Genomic DNA, 17,132 nt, shown 5'->3' with positions numbered 1-17,132 from the left:
AGAGGGGGTGAGTGGAAAAGGTCTACTGATTCACCCAGCTCATTAAGTGACTTTAGTGCCCTCAGCAGCCATGAGTTTGTCCGAGCCACAGTTCTCACTTTAGGCTGATGGAAAGTATACCTCTGCCTGCAGCCAACACTCAACTGATGATACAAGGCCGATTGGTGGAAAACTGACAGATACGCAGAGATGATACAGATACGTGATACAGATCGGGCAGCCTTGTCAAAAGACGGCTGTATCATGATCGCGTGTCAATTCTTGATACAGATACACTGATCTGATACAAGTGTGGACGCAGCTTAAGACAATGAAGAATATGCATATGGTGAACACTAAAGATTTTCTACCTTCTGTAGAAAGATTATTATGTTTTGGAAGTAAGAGAAAACTTTAAATTCCTTTTTTTTTTTTTCGTAACTTATATTTTCCAGCATTTACGTCCCTTTTCATTTTTCTTTCAGAAACTACCTAGTGCAAATGCATGAAATTTGTAGGGCTTCAAAATAATACATCCATCCTGAATGTCCTCTATAGGTGATTTAAACAGAATGCTAGCAGTTGATATATGGTTCATAACACACTTCAAAACTTAGTGAAAAAATAGTCCTAAATTCTAAAAAAATAAAAAAAGTAAAAATACTACTTATATCAAAGGTGTTAGAGCTCAGCACTTATCAAGGGGCCATAAGTTAAAAACATGGAAACCAAAGGAATTGCTCCATGGGTTACAGAGGAAAAGGACATTTTTTCAAATTAAAGAAATATTTTTCAAAAATGTTGATAAACTTATATTTTTAAATAGTGTATTATATAGTTGTTATATACTTAAAATTTGAAACAGTTATGATAAAAACAGATCACGGAATTATTTTAATATTTTCATGCTTTTCGGATTACATCCCTCCTTCATGAACACTTGCGGGACAAAATTTCTTCTCCCTAGCATCTCTAGAAATCCCTACCTATTGAAGGGATGTTAAATTATTATTATTATTATTATTATTATTATTATTATTATTATTATTATTATTATTATTATTATTATTATTATTATTATTATTATTATTATTATTATTATTATTATTGGGGCACAATGGAATTGCTTGCCAGAAGTAAGCCAAGACTTTAAGGTGAAACAGCAATTGGGTTGGTTGCAATACCTATAACAGAATAATTATGTCAAACGGTTGTAGCGAAAAGTGCACGATCTGCTATTGCGCAAGTTGCGAGAGCGTGCTATTTGCTTGCTGACCTCAGTTTGTGGTCAGTGAACGGTGTGAGCAGTCGGCGCTGGGGATCTTCGAAATTTCGGTAAGTCAACACTTTTGACTGATGTGAACTTATTAGACCTTCGTCTTCGCGAAAAAGTTGCATACCCGGACATGCTGCCCTTGTAACCAGCAATAATACAACACGAAATTTGGGCTGATACCGATTGAAGGAATGTAGAAGGGTCTAAACATCCCTTCGTCCCAAAGACGCCGAGTTGCACCTGTGGTCACCCTAGCTCATATGGAACCCCGTTCTCAGTAAAATATTTACAGAAAACGTAGACTATACACAGGAAACACTTTATTTTTGGTGATGGAAAGAGGCCCATTTTACATAATCCCTCCTAGAAATTAAATCGTCCAGCTTCACAGTAATATTATTACCATCAACAATGACTCACAACAGTAGTAATTCAATGTAGAATACACGAAAAAATGTGAGTAGGTTATTAAAATAACTTTCGTTGTTATTTATTTTTTGACTGATTTTCCAAAGAAAGATCCTGATGGAGCAGCCGCGGGTTAACTTAATTCTCCGGGAAATAGTTACATAACAACCTATATATAGTAATGTATTATTTTTTGTAATGGCAAGATACTCTCTTTTTTTTTTACATAATCCATCCTAGAAAGTATATTGTTAAGGTATTTATTTTTCGATTCGTTGATGTTTTCAATTGACTTAATATATTTTTGGTCAGTTACCTTCCTAGGTCTTTCCAGACTGCACATACACATATCAACATAGAACGTACACATCTATTTGAACACTCTTAATCATTTCCACAAAATTGAAAAAGTTCGGGTGAAATAAAATTGAAGTGTTGAGCAAATATGGAGCGAAATGCTTCATATGCGTTGGCTAACCTCTTTGATGTCACCTTGTCTGAAACTTCTATGAAACTGTCTTCTACTTCCTCTGACCGAAAAAGCGAAAGTCAAAATATCCAGCGCAGCCAGCGCCCACACTCTAAATTCTTGTCCCTATTCTCTCTAGACATCCGAGTTGTTGAATGTTTCTCCACCTCGAGTGTGTAAGGTGAAAACGGCAGCCTAAAAATATTGCGAAAGTTCTTTATGATATAAAACCAAACCCCCATAGCGCAACAGCCCCGAAAGACCTTGGCCTACCAAGTGGCCGCTGCTCAGCCCGAAGTTATGCAGATTACGAGGTGTCGTGTGGACGGCACGGCGAATTCTCTCGGCCGTTATTCTTGGCTTTCTAGACCGGGGCTGCTATCTCAACATCAAATAGCTCCTCAATTGTAATCACGTAGGCTGAGTGGACCTCGAACGAGCCCTCAGATCCGGGTATAAATCCCTGACCTGGCCCGAGAATCGAATCGGAGGTCTCCAGGTAAGAGGCAGGTACGCTATCCGTACATTCTACGCCCCTCCTTTTTGATATAGTATACAATATTTCCACAGTTGCACTAAGTTTAGTAACTTTGCCATGATACCCTTTAAAATCAATTTCTTTTTAAATGAAGAAATGGTCTGGAGATATTTACATCTTGACGCATAGACCAATGTTCACGATCACAATACTTTCTTGTTATACTACATATATAAAGGGGAAAATGAAAAGTAAAACTTACCTCTGAGGGTTGAAGAAGGCATGTAAATTTTCGTACGCAATGTGATGACGGAACAATATTTAAATTAAAACAAACAGCCGATGCAACTCGAATACCCCCCCCCCCCCCGAAATGACCACCGCCGCAACTCAGCAAGTAACCGCCGCTGCAATTCGGCAACTGCCCGAAATTTGATGCAGCTGAAAAGTGAGATAGTGAATTCATATACATGGTGATAAATTTGTAGCAGAATTTTAACTATTTTCCTTTTTAAAAATATTTTAATATAAAGTACTACGCAGGTTTCGTCTACTGAAAATTGTTCATTAAAGACAATTCCTAGGTCAGTTTTACTACCACAAGTTTCATATAAATGCAGCATCTAAATTATTCCGAAAGTTGAGGGTCTCTAAATACTTCAAAATTTTTGTGGAAGAAATAAATTATGCGAGCGTCAAAACATTAACGGATATATAACATAGTTATGTCTCCACTTCCCCTACTAATACGAATGACAAAAAGACGAAGTAATTCTCATCTGCTTAAAAATACACATAGATGTGGTATTTTTGTATGTAGACCTCGTGTCTATACACACGAAAATATTATTTTGTTTGGCAGTTTGGAATTTAGCTCAACTTTCACTTTTTATTAGGCAAGGAAAATTTAAAAGAAAACTGGTTCAGTTCCATTTTTTGCCTGTTGAACTGTTTCAAAATAGCGTTGTAAGGGCTAAACATTTATGAAAGCATTTTAATAAAGGGAAAAGGAATTGCAACTTTCTGACCACGTCCTTCTGTTCCCAAGATAGTCACCTCGATCTTGCCTGCGGAGAGAGTGTTTAAATGGGACATCTCCATATCACTGGTTTTCGATGCTTTAATGAACACTTGCGGGATAAAGTACCTTCCCCTGTCGTATTTAGAAATCCATACGCATTGACGGGACGTTTAAATAATAATAATAATAATAATAATAATAATAATAATAATAATAATAATAATAATGTTATTTGTTTTACGTCCCACTAGCTTATTATTATTATTATTATTATTATTATTATTATTATTATTATTATTATTAATGCTTGATTTTAACTTAGAATATCTCAGTAGTGGAGTGTCACACGTGCAGGCCCAAGCCACACCGCGCGAGTCAAAGTGCATGTCAAGTGCCCGAAGGAAACGCAGGACATGGCCTTCCCGCTGTAGATTGACAACGTAATACTTAAAGTAATGGGCATTTCAACAATACAGTACATTGTCCGGCTCTATGGCTAACTAGTTAGCGTTCGATCCTGGCTCAGTCCGGTGGTATTTGAAGGTGCTGAAATACGTCACCCTTGTGTCGGTAGATTTACTAGTACGTAAAAAAACTCCTGTGGGACAAAATTCCGGCACCTCGACGTCTCCGAAAACCGTTAAAGTAGCTAGTGGGACGTAAAGCAAATAACATTATTATTATTATTATTATTATTATTATTATTATTATTATTACCAATACATCGAACATAAACATAATTATAATATTTAAACAAGATTGATGGATTTGTTACAATTAAAAAGAATCAATCAATCGCAAAACGACACGCAATATTATACCGACGTATTTGTCACATTTATTCGGAGTGGTTTCGAGACGTCTGGCATCTCTTTTTTTTTTTTGTTGGATGAGTTTGTCAGTGTTTGAAGTCATGCTCTGCACACTGGTTAGCCTGAGACAGTTTTTGATGTGAACGTCTATATTTCTATTTTCTCCGAATAGATCAGTTAGGTTCATCACTGTCCATATCTGGAGGAAATAAGTCATTCATTCATTCATTCATTCATTCATTCAGAATCTGACAACATCGCTTCGGAAGCGTGGTACTCTTACTTGGTAGGTCAGCAGCTGTATGCTGGTTCAACGATAAAATGCTGACAATATTTGTCTCACGGACGTATAGTTTATAGTTCAAATCCTCCAACAGCGTATTTCTTTATTAGATTACAATAGTCCATTTACTTCTTATTTGTTGCTAATTTTCGTTCACGTTATGTTTCGTCCTTTCTATTGTACACAAGTTCACAAGTACGCAACGGTCTTCACATTCAGCGGAAGTTGCAATGGTATCTGTGTTGTAGCACGTTGGATACAGTACTGGTCACGCAGTATTTATTTATTTATTTATTTATTTATTTATTTATTTATTTATTTATCCAAAACAGCGAGATGTCGAATTGCAGAGTTCCGCAATGAGAAATGTATACGTATTTACAATGGAATTGTACAATCTATATAAATTATATAAAATGAGAGTTTTGTCTGATCATTGCTCAGAATTTTAAAAGATTGGTATTTCTGTATCGGTCGTGTCCACAGTAACAAGGAATTGAACTTTCTAATTTTCCGTAATGTCTGTTTGTCTGTCTGTACACGCATCACGAGAACACGGCTGAAGAGAATTTAATGAAAATCGGTATGTAAAGTCGGGGAATAAGTCGCTATAATCTAGGCCATGAATAATAATTGTGTTCATGCTGAGTGAAATGGTAGTTTAGGGGAAGGCCCAAAATTTAATTCTCAAATATTTGTTATTAGTGGTCGTATCTTAATGAAAGCGGTAGACAAAGTCGGTGAATAAATCACTACAATCTAGGCTATAAATAATTGTATTCACGCTGAGAAAAATGGTAGTTTAGGGGAAGGCCAAATTGTAATTCTCAAATATTTATGTTATTAGTGGTCGTATCGATAAATACTACATAACTAAAGTTATATAGTATTAAATTTCCGATCATTTATGTCTTATACATTGTTACCGTACCGGCTATGATCACAGAGTTATTCATGAATATCGATTTTTGTTATTAAGTCCATAGCAGGGCCGAGTCACGAGAAAAATGGGTAAACAGAATTTAATGAAAATAGGTACGTAAGGTCAGAGAGTAAGGAACTACTACAGTCTACGCTATAATAATTTTTATAAGACGCCCTAATATCACAGAGTCGAAAGAAAACAAAATGTGAAGGACTACAATATAGAAAGCTCATACAATTGATCAACAATAACATTACATTGACCATTGTTTGTTGTGATGTGCTTTGTGCCTTCTGTTGCCACTCATCTCCGACAGATAAAATTACTGCTGCGTACCGAGTATTTTTTTTTAAAATTTGCTTTACGTCACCGACACCTATAGGTCTTACGGCGACGATGGGATAAGAAATGGCTAGGAGTGTGAAGCAAGCGGCCTTGGCCTTAATTAAGGCACAGTCCCAGCATTTGTCTGGTTTGAAAATGGGAAACCACGGAATACCATCTTCAGGGCTGCCGACAGTGGGGTTCGAATCAACTATCTCCCTGATGCAAGCTCACAGTTGCGCGCCCCTAACCACACAGCCAACACGCCCGATCGTACCGAGTGTAACAGCCTGCCTGAATATTGGTGGGAAGTAGCTGGGGGGTTAGATAACTTTCTTCTTTAGCATGCCATTCCTCTGGTTCATAAATTTTTTGATACTACTGGTACGTAACACACTGGTTCATCATAATATTCCAGCTATTGTATCCCTACTCTGAGGCACTGATTGGAATGACCAGTGTACATGTTTCACGTAATAATGGCAGAGGAGTGTTCACGGCTATCTGCGGCCTGGTCATTCCAGCTCTGGAACTTTGGACTGTTAAATCGTCACCGTAGTGCTGTTCCTTAAAATTGAAAAAAAATGCGCGTTTTTAATTTGATCGAGTATTGTATATGATAACATTGCTTTTAATCGCTACATTCCTACTGACGTTTTTTTAATGACTTATGTTGACTTCAGTTACGAAAACTACAAAGTCAGTCTTCCTGAGAATCCCGTAGCGAAGCACGGGTACATCAGCTAGAGTAAACATACATACATACATACATACATACATACATACATACATACATACATACATGCATGCATTATCATTATAGATATCATTATAGACTGTTATGCCTTTCAGCGTTCAGTCTGCAAGCCTCTGAGAATTTACTAAACGTCGCCTCGATTTGCAACTAGTGTTGTGGCCTCATTTAGTTCCATACCTCTTATCTTTAAATCGTTAGAAACCGAGTCTAACCATCGTCGTCTTGCTCTACCTCTACTTCTCTTACCCTCCATAGCAGAGTCCATTATTCTCCTAGGTAACCTATCCTCCCCCCATTCGCCTCACATGACCCCACACCGAAGCCGGTTTATGCGTACAGCTTCATCCATCGAGTTCATTCCTAAATTAGCCTTTATCTCCTCATTCCGAGTACCCTCCTGCCATTGTTCCCACCTGTTTCTACCAGCAATCATTCTTGCTACTTTCATGTCTGTTAGTTCTAACTTATGAATAAGATATCCTGAGTCCACCCAGCTTTCACTCCCGTAAAGCAATGTTGGTCTGAAAACAGACCGATGTAAAGATAGTTTCGTCTGGGAGCTGACTTCCTTCTTACAGAATACTGCTGATCGCAACTGCGAGCTGACTGCATTAGCTTTACTACACCTTGATTCAATCTCACTTACTATATTACCATCCTGGGAGAACACACAACCTAAATAATTGAAATTATCGACCTGTTCTAGCTTTGTATCACCAATCTGACATTCTATTCTGTTGAATTTCTTACCTACTGACATCAATTTAGTCTTTGAGCGGCAAATTTTCATACCATACTCATTGCACCTATTTTCAAGTTCCAAGATATTAGACTGCAGGCTTTCGGCACAGTCTGCCATTAAGACCAAGTCGTCAGCATAGGCCAAACTGCTTACTACATTTCCACCTAACTGAATCCCTCCCTGCCATTTTTATAACTTTCAGCAGATGATCCATGTAAACTACGAACAGCAAAGGTGAAAGATTACAGCCTTGTCTAACCCCTGTAAGTACCCTGAACCAAGAACTCATTCTACCATCAATTCTCACTGAAGCCCAATTGTCAACATAAATGCCTTTGATTGATTTTAATAATCTACTTTTAATTCCATAGTCCCGCAGTATAGTGAACATCTTTTCCCTCGGTACCCTGTCGTATGCTTTCTCTAGATCTACGAAACATAAACACAACTGCCTATTCCTCTCGTAGCATTTTTCAATTACCTGGCGCATACTGAAAATCTGATCCGGACAGCCTCTCTGTGGTCTGAAACCACACTGGTTTTCATCCAACTTCCTCTCAACGATTGATCGCACCCTCCCTTCCAAGATGCCAGTGAATACTTTGCCTGGTATACTAATCAATGAGATACCTCGATAATTGTTGCAATCCTTCCTGTTCCCTTGCTTATAGATAGGTGCAATTACTGCTTTTGTCCAATCTGAAGGTACCTTACCAACATTCCATACTAATTTTACTACTCGATGAAGCCATTTCATCCCTGCCTTCCCACTATACTTCACCATTTCAGGTCTAATTTCATCTATTCCTGCTGCCTTATGACAATGAAATCATCAAATCAATCAATCAATACTGATCTGCATTTAGGGCAGTCGCCAAGGTGGCAGATTCCCTATCTGTTGCTTTCCTAGCCTTATCCGAAATGATTTCAAAGAAATTGGAAATTTATTGAACATCTCCCTTGGTAAGTTATTCCAATCCCTAACTCCCCTTCCTATAAATGAATATTTGCCCCAGTTTGTCCTCTTGAATTCCAACTTTATCTTCATATTGTGATCTTTCCTACTTTTATAGACGCCATTCAAACCTATTCGTCTACTAATGTCATTCCACGCCATCTCTCCGCTGACAGCTCGGAACATACCACTTAGTCGAGCAGCTCTTCTTCTTTCTCTCAATTCTTCCCAACCCAAACATTGCAACATTTTTGTAACGCTACTCTTTTGTCGGAAATCACCCAGAACAAATCGAGCTGCTTTTCTTTGGATTTTTTCCAGTTCTTGAATCAGGTAATCCTGGTGAGGGTCCCATACACTGGAACCATACTCTAGTTGGGGTCTTACCAGAGACTCATATGCACTCTCCTTTACATCCTTACTACAACCCCTAAACACCCTCATAACCATGTGCAGAGATCGGTACCCTTTATTTACAATCCCATTTATGTGATTACCCCAGTGAAGATCTTTCCTTATATTAACACCTAGATACTTACAATGATCCCCAAAAGGAACTTTCACCCCATCAACGCAGTAATTAAAACTGAGAGGACTTTTCCTATTTGAAACTCACAACCTGACTTTTAGCCCCGTTTATCAACATACCATTGCCTGCTGTCCATCTCACAATATTTTCGAGGTCACGTTGCAGTTGCTCACAATCTTGTAACTTATTTATCACTCTATAGAGAATAACATCATCCGCAAAAAGCCTTACCTCCGATTCCACTCCTTTACTCATATCATTTATATATATAAGAAAACATAAAGGTCCGATAACACTGCCCTGAGGAACTCCCCTCTCAACTATTACAGGGTCAGACAAAGCTTCACCTACTCTAACTCTCTGAGATCTATTTTCTAGAAATATAGCAACCCATTCAGTCACTCTTTTGTCTAGTCCAATTGCACTCATTTTTGCCAGTAGTCTCCCATGATCCACCCTATCAAATGCTTTAGACATGTCAATCGCGATACAGTCCATTTGACCTCCAGAATCCAAGATATCTGCTATATCTTGCTGGAATCCTACAAGTTGAGCTTCAGTGGAATAACCTTTCCTAAAACCGAATTGCCTTCTATCGAACCAGTTATTAATTTCACAAACATGTCTAATATAATCAGAAAGAATGCCTTCCCAAAGCTTACATACAATGCATGTCAAACTTACTGGCCTGTAATTTTCAGCTTTATGTCTATCACCCTTTCCTTTATACACAGGAGCTACTATAGCAACTCTCCATTCATCTGGTATAGCTCTTTCGGTCAAACAATAATCAAATAAGTACTTCAGATATGGTACTATATCCCAACCCATTGTCTTTAGTATATCCCCAGAAATCTGATCAAATCCGGCCGCTTTTCTAGTTTTCAACTTTTGTATCTTGGAGTTTTCTTACCATCCTTTCCACTTCCTCAAGCATAATTTCACCAACATCATTTTCCTCCTCCCCATGAGCTTGGCTGTTTGCAACACCACCAGGATGATTTCCTTTTACATTGAGAAGATGTTCAAAATATTCCCTCCACCTCTCCCGTGATTCCCTGGGATCTATTACGAGTTCACCTGAATTACTCGAAACACTGTTCATTTCCTTTTTCCCCTCCCTTCCTAAGATTCTTTATTACTGTCCAGAAAGGTTTCCCCGCTGCTTGACCTAGCCTTTCCAGGTTATTAGCAAAATCTTCCCATGACTTCTTTTTGGATTCAACAACTATTTGTTTCGCTCTGTTTCTTTCATCTACGTACAAATCCCTGTCTGCCTCGGCCCTTGTTTGGAGCCATTTATGATAAGCCTTCTTTTTACGTTTACAGGCTGCTCTCACTTCATCATTCCACCAAGATGTTCGCCTTTTCCTATCTTCACACACAGTTGTTCCTAGGCATTCCCTTGTTGTTTCTACTACAGCATCCCTGTATGCCACCCATTCACTTTCTATATCCTGAACCAGCTTACTGTCTACAGTTCGAAACTTCTCACTAATCATATCCATGCACTTCTGTCTAATTTCCTCGTCCTGGAGATTTTCTACCCTTATTCATTTGCAGACAGATCTCACTTTCTCTGCCCTAGGCCTAGAGATACTTAGTTCACTACAGATCAGATAGTTGTCTGTATCATCGAAAAAACCGCGAAAAATTCGTACGTTCCTAACAGATTTCCTGAATTCAAAGTCTGTTAAGATATAGTCTATTATGGATCTGGTACCCCTAGCCTCCCATGTGTAGCGGTGAATAGCCTTATGCTTGAAGAATGTATTCGTAACAGCTAAACCCATACTAGCACAGAAGTCCAGCAAACGCTTCCCATTCCCATTAGCTTCCATATCTTCTCCACATCTACCAATCATCCTTTCGTATCCTTCAGTTCTATTCCCAACTCTCGCATTGAAATCGCCCATTAGCACTATTCTATCCTTGCTGTTGACCCTGACCACGATGTCACTCAATGCTTCATAAAACTTGTCAACTTCATCCTCATCTGCACCCTCACATGGTGAATACACGGACACAATTCTTGTCCTAATTCCTCCAACTGACAAATCTACCCACATCATTCGCTCATTTACGTGCCTGACAGAAACTATGTTGTGTGCAATGGTATTCCTGATAAAGAGCTCTGCCCTTCCCTTTCTAACACCCGTCAAGTACACTTTATAATCTCCTATCTCTTCCTCATTATCTCCCCTTACCCGAATATCACTTACTCCTAGCACATCCAGATGCATCCTCTTAGCTGACTCAGCCAGTTCTACTTTCTTTCTTCCATAAGCCCCAATGTAATAATCGTGGTCGCCACGACATTTACATATTTTGATTGCCCACCCGAATTAATTGTATATATATGTATCATATGTAATTTTATTCATTATAAACGTCCATCATCATCATTTATGTAATTGTACGTAAGAACGAGATATAATTTTTAATTGTAATATATTAGAATATTCCGTGGTAATGTCAAAACAGGTCTTGCGCTAACAGGCTACTTGGTGTTTCGCAATAGTCCAGGAAGGTTAATTTTGGATGGTTCTTGGAAACGTACGCAACAGCAAGAGGAAGCTACCTAATTTCGTTGTTGCGACGCTAAATTACCCCATATCACGTGCTCCTATCAGGGGGGCTTTTTCTGTCAAGGACAGACACTTCATCTATATATCGAGAGGGTAGTGACGTATATCGGCTCTCATTGGAACGAGTTGTCACGTGACACCAAGGGAGGAAGTGGACATCTGAAGAGGATTTATATAGATCTACACGGCGTGGTGAAGATCATTCTTCTTCATTCTGTATTCTGCATTCTGCATCCGACTCTGCTATTTGGGTACATCGCTTACGATGTACTTATACTCAACATTTCTTATCTGCTCTGTGAGACTTACTCAGATTATTTAGAAAGACAAGTTCAAATAATATAGAAGGACTGGATGTTTTCCGTTCTCTCTATTCAATTAATTCCGATGTGGAATTTCACATTGTAAGGCTGGTACTATGGTTTTGGTACTCAGCAAAATAGGGAGTGATAGATTCAGGGTGGAATCCATTCCATGAAGCAGATGACAAGGATGATGCTGTTGGAAGAGGGACGACAACGATCAACCACGGAAGCAGACTACGAGAAGATCAACTCCGGTGAGCATAAGTTAGCCCTGTTATCGCAAGTCCACGAGTGTAGTATTAAATTGTAATCTCAGTCAGTAATTTTTAATTTTGATAAAAAAACTCGTTTTTACGAAATTACATATTTTTTAGAATAAAATTTTTTGCTTTTTACATCGTTAGATAATTTGACTTTTTAGTAGGTTCCCTTTGTTTTTCCAATTATTTTTAACATTTCGCTAAAAACTGGAACTTTTCCGACAAAGTGTAAGACAACGCGAGTTAGTCCGCTTCACAAATCCGGGGATAGGTCAGTAATTACTAACTACAGACCAGTTGCAATTTCTTCCTCATTAGCAAAAGTCTACGAACAAACCCTATATCGGCATCTGTTCGAACATGTAGAAATTATCATCAGTGACACCCAACATGGCTTCAGACCGGGGAAATCGACAACGACAAATTTGTTGGAGTTTACTCATGAAGTGTCGGCAGCCATGGATACAGGAGGCCAAGTGGATGTAGTTTTCAGATTTTAGAAAAGCATTCGATAAAGTTGATCATGATGTACTTTTAAATAAATTATCTTATTATGGACTCTCTCACAGCTCAATAAAATTATTTGCATCATATCTCTCTGATAGACAACAATTTGTGTCTTATAAAGGATTTGAATCTGAGTATTACAATACTCAATCTGGTGTCCCACAGGGCTCAAATCTTGGACCATTACTCTTCTTACTACTTATTAATGATCTTCCTAAATGCGTACAGTATTCAAACATATTGCTATTCGCAGACGATGTAAAAATTTTCAAAACCATTCGTTCACAGGTGGATTGTAGATTTGTTCAGAAAGATCTCAATAGCATATCACATTGGAGCGTTATTAACAAGTTAGATTTTAACATTAACAAGTGTCATGTAATGGTATTTTTCAGGAATAAAAATAAAATTAGTCACTCGTAATATATTTTGAATACTAATCTGTCATCAGTGAATTTTATCAAGGATCTTGGCGTGCATTTTGACGCTAAATTGACGTTCTCTCTGCACATAAACGAAGTAGTTGCAGATGCTTACAGAATATTAGGATTTATTAAGAGATGCACACGTGACTTCACAAATCCCGAGGCAATAAAGCTGTTATACAACACCTTTGTAAGAAGTCGGCTAGAATATGCACCAACCATTTGGAATCCCACCTTTAAACTATATGAAAACAAAGTTGAAATGGTGCAAAACAAATTTCTTAGACAACTTGGCTATAAGTCCTTGGCAAAAAGACGAGTACTTGCAGTTCTTCTATTTGTCTACAAATTATTTAACAATCTTATTGGTAGCTCTAACTTGCTCTATCTGTTCAACTTGCCTGTCCCTAATCCACCTACACGCCCGAAATATGTTACTTTCTACTGCTCTAGATCAAGAACCCAACAACATAGTAATTCACCAGTGTTAAACTCAATGAAAATATTTAATAAATATAGCAATGAGTATAGAATAGATATATTTGCAACTACATACACATCCATAGTAAAACAATGTAAACAAATAACTTAATTGGGAACATGCATCATTTTCAAAAATATTTTTTTTTGAAAAGTACACCAATGAAATAGTACGTAAACGTATTACATTGTGGTATGTTGCCTTGTTTTCTACCATTAAAAAAATATTTAATAGTGCCTTTCCGCAAGGCGAGTGAAACGGCCTCTGACGTAAGCGGCGCGCTGTGACGTCACGATCCAGTACCGCATGGAGCTCTATCAGCCGTTGTGCATAGCCGTTGCTAAAAGCCGATTGTTTATTATTCACGATCGCGAATAACTTCGAAATGACAGAAGAAAGGTTCGAAACAGCACAGTCAGACAATCTACCATGTGTAGATGTCATCATTCTTGAAAAATGTGACTTTTGTGCCCGCAGAAATTCGCGGATAACAAGCAAGTTTGTAAGTGGCGTCTTTTATATACGTGCAATGTACTGTAACCCATAGTATTAGGATAACAACGAACGTGGATAGATATCACATCACTTTCAACATTTCCTTCTAGACTGATTCCCCTATTAAAGAACAACATTACATTTTCGGGCTTTCAGCATTAGTAAAGTAAGAAATCGGATTTCAGCACTAACATAAACATATAGGTAGCATTATAGTACTAGTCCGCTTCTGTGGTGTAGTGGTTAATGTGTGCCACTCCCGGAGGCCCGGTTTCGATTCCCGGCTCTGCCATGAAAGTTGAAAACAAATAGTACGAGGACTGGAACGGGGTCTACTCAGCCTCGGGAGGTCAACTGAGTACAAGGGTTTCGAATCCCACCTCAGCCATCCTCGAAGTGGTTTTTCGTATTTTCCTACTTCTCCTCCAGGCACCTAAGGCCACGGCCGTTTCCTTCCCTCTTCCTTGTCTATCCCTTCCGATCCTCCCATCCTCCAACAAGGCCCCTGTTGAGCATAACAGGTGAGGCCGCCTGGGCGAGGTAATGGCCCTCCTCACCAGTTTCATCCCATACTCAAAGTCTCACGTTCCAGGACACTGCCCTTGAAGTGGTAGAGGTGAAATCCCTCGCTGAGTCCGAGACAAAACCAACCCTGAAGGATACGCAGATTAAGAAAGAAAGAAAGACAGAAAGAAAGAAGGAAAGAAAGATCATAGTACTATAGGGCTATAATCTATCATTCCCAAAAAAATATATATTTATGGTTGGGACAACTGGCCTACCCACTTCCAGGGCCCATAAAAGAGAATTAAATATCTTTGTGGAGGGAAAACGTTAAACATGATAAAGATAAATATGACTTCATCTAGTTTTCACAAGTCGGGCTGAGTGGTTCAGACTGTTGAGGTGCTGGCCTTCTGACCCCAACTTGGCAGGTTCGATCCTGGTTCAGTCCGGTGGTAGTTGAAGGTGCTCAAATACGTCAGCCTCGTGTCGGTAGATTTACTGGCACGTAAAAGAACTCCTGCAGGACTAAATTCCTGCACATCGGCGTCTCCGAAAATCGTAGAAGTAGTTAGCGGTGCGTGAAGCCAATAACATTAATTACATTTGGCTTTTAACAAGCTGAGCATATCAGGAAAGAAAAGTGTCCCGGTGACATTTTAGTCGCTCAATACAGGAATGTCTTTGGGTGCTGTGACTTTTTTTTTTTGCTTTACGTCACACCGTCACATATAGGTCTTATGGCGACGATGGGACAGGAAAGGCCTAGGAATGGGAACAAAGCGGCCGTGGCCTTAGGTACAGCCTCAGCACTTGCCTGGTGTGAAAATGGGAAACCACGGAAAACCATCTTCAGGGCTGCCGGCAGTGGGGTTCAAAACCCACTATCTCCTGGATGCGAGCTCACAGCTGCGCGCTCCTAACCTCACGGCCAACTCGCGCGGTATTTTTACCCTTCGGTTTATTGACTTTGCTTGTATAACCTAAAACTTAGGCTAAGTTGGATAATATTTTAAACACCTACATCACTGTTTTCACCTGTGTGCAATTATGTTATTTATTTCATTAATATTATGATAATTATTATAATTGAGCATTGTTAACTTATAAGACCCCAACAGACAAGCATTGGTTTTGTGTAGAGTTATACATTTGTTAAATTCACGTTGTTTCCTTTCATGATGTACACGCCTATTCTTTGTTACATTATAGAGTATTTAGATATAGCCTAAATTTCTTTACCAATTAAGCTCTTCAATAAAGACATACATAACTGTCCCATGCCAAGATATATTGGTAGAATTAGAGCTGTCAAAATGGTCCATAACCCCTTTGATTTATTATCTTGACATGGATCACCCAAAACATAGGTTAGGTTTGGAGAATACTTTAATAATCAGCATTATTTAATGCACTGTTCATTACTTTCATATTCCAAGATGTAATTGAAGCATTTAAATAAAGCATCATACATTAAAATTTAAAGTTTTACCACTAGAACAGCTGACATGGAAAAGTGATTTGAAAATTCAAACAAATTCATCTTACGTTAAAATCTTCAAAAAAAAATAAACTGTAGACTTTTCCGATATATCACCAGCATTTCTCCGGCTCGCCAAAATCCATTTCTCCCTAGTTTTAGCGTCTTTGGAACATTTATAAACAATTTGTTTGGTATGTTATGCGATGTGCTATTGCACATCGGAACTCTACACCATTTATAAGTTTTCTGCCTCACTGTCTGCGCAGGATTCATTTTAAGTCTAAAATATACCACTCAGATTATTATCCAATGTATAGACCTCGAATTTAACCATACTAGACACTAACGTAAAGTAGAAATACGCGAAGTGTATCCTGCTTCTCACAGCACACTATGTGTTACTTCGTCTGCTAATTCAGTCAACCTGTACGATGACGTCAGACCAATGAGATCGCGTGCTTGCGTGACGTGACATTTTCGTAGATTTTTATCACGTTTGGAGTTATTATTTGTACATTCTGATCACATTTTTGAATTCTGCATGAAATTTTGAATCAGATTAGCATATTTTTAATTAAAACCCCGGATCATGCATGTTCCCTATTGTTTTCTGTTCTAAGTTAAAATCCCACTTTGCTGATTCCTATTGTTAACCTCATAACTTTAGTTAATATTCTAGTTTCTAGTTATACCATCTAGCTCATCATCATTATTATCTTCGATAACATCACTACCATCATGTATAATTACAGTACTAATGCAGCTTTAAAGCGGTTCGTAAATCATTTTAATTGAAATATTTTAAATACCTTGTTATAATATGTGCATATGTAACTGAATATTTGTAATACTATGTTACTGAAGAAAAGTGTATTTTGTATTTCATTTATGACTTTATTTTACAAGGACTGTCATAAGAGGTATTATAATTTTAATTTAATATTTGTTTTTATCTAATGTAATAGTATATGTATTGTACCCGCTCAAAGCCTGAGTCCCAACCAGCATTTATCTCAGGGAGTGTTACGGTCCGAATCTATCGCAACTCATAAACAATAAAAAAAATATTTTGAGATATAAGATCTCAAACTAAATGTAAGGGCGCCATCCAATCAGTACTACAGGG

At 38.2% G+C, this 17,132-nt stretch overlaps 1 protein-coding gene across 1 annotated transcript in view; it reads left to right on the top strand.

Moving 5' to 3' along the window:
• Positions 1-1,255: 1,255 nt before the first annotated feature.
• Positions 1,256-17,132, top strand: part of ndl (serine protease nudel) — a 437,329-nt gene continuing 421,452 nt past the window's right edge. The window contains exon 1 of the mRNA XM_067138020.2: positions 1,256-1,314. The gene's annotated coding sequence lies outside the window, so the exon portion shown is untranslated. The remainder of the gene's footprint in view (positions 1,315-17,132) is intronic.

Source organism: Anabrus simplex, chromosome 1, assembly GCF_040414725.1.
Source record: "Anabrus simplex isolate iqAnaSimp1 chromosome 1, ASM4041472v1, whole genome shotgun sequence".
Classification (NCBI taxonomy): Eukaryota; Metazoa; Arthropoda; class Insecta; order Orthoptera; family Tettigoniidae; genus Anabrus; species Anabrus simplex.
This window is presented reverse-complemented; position numbering and strand designations above follow the sequence as displayed.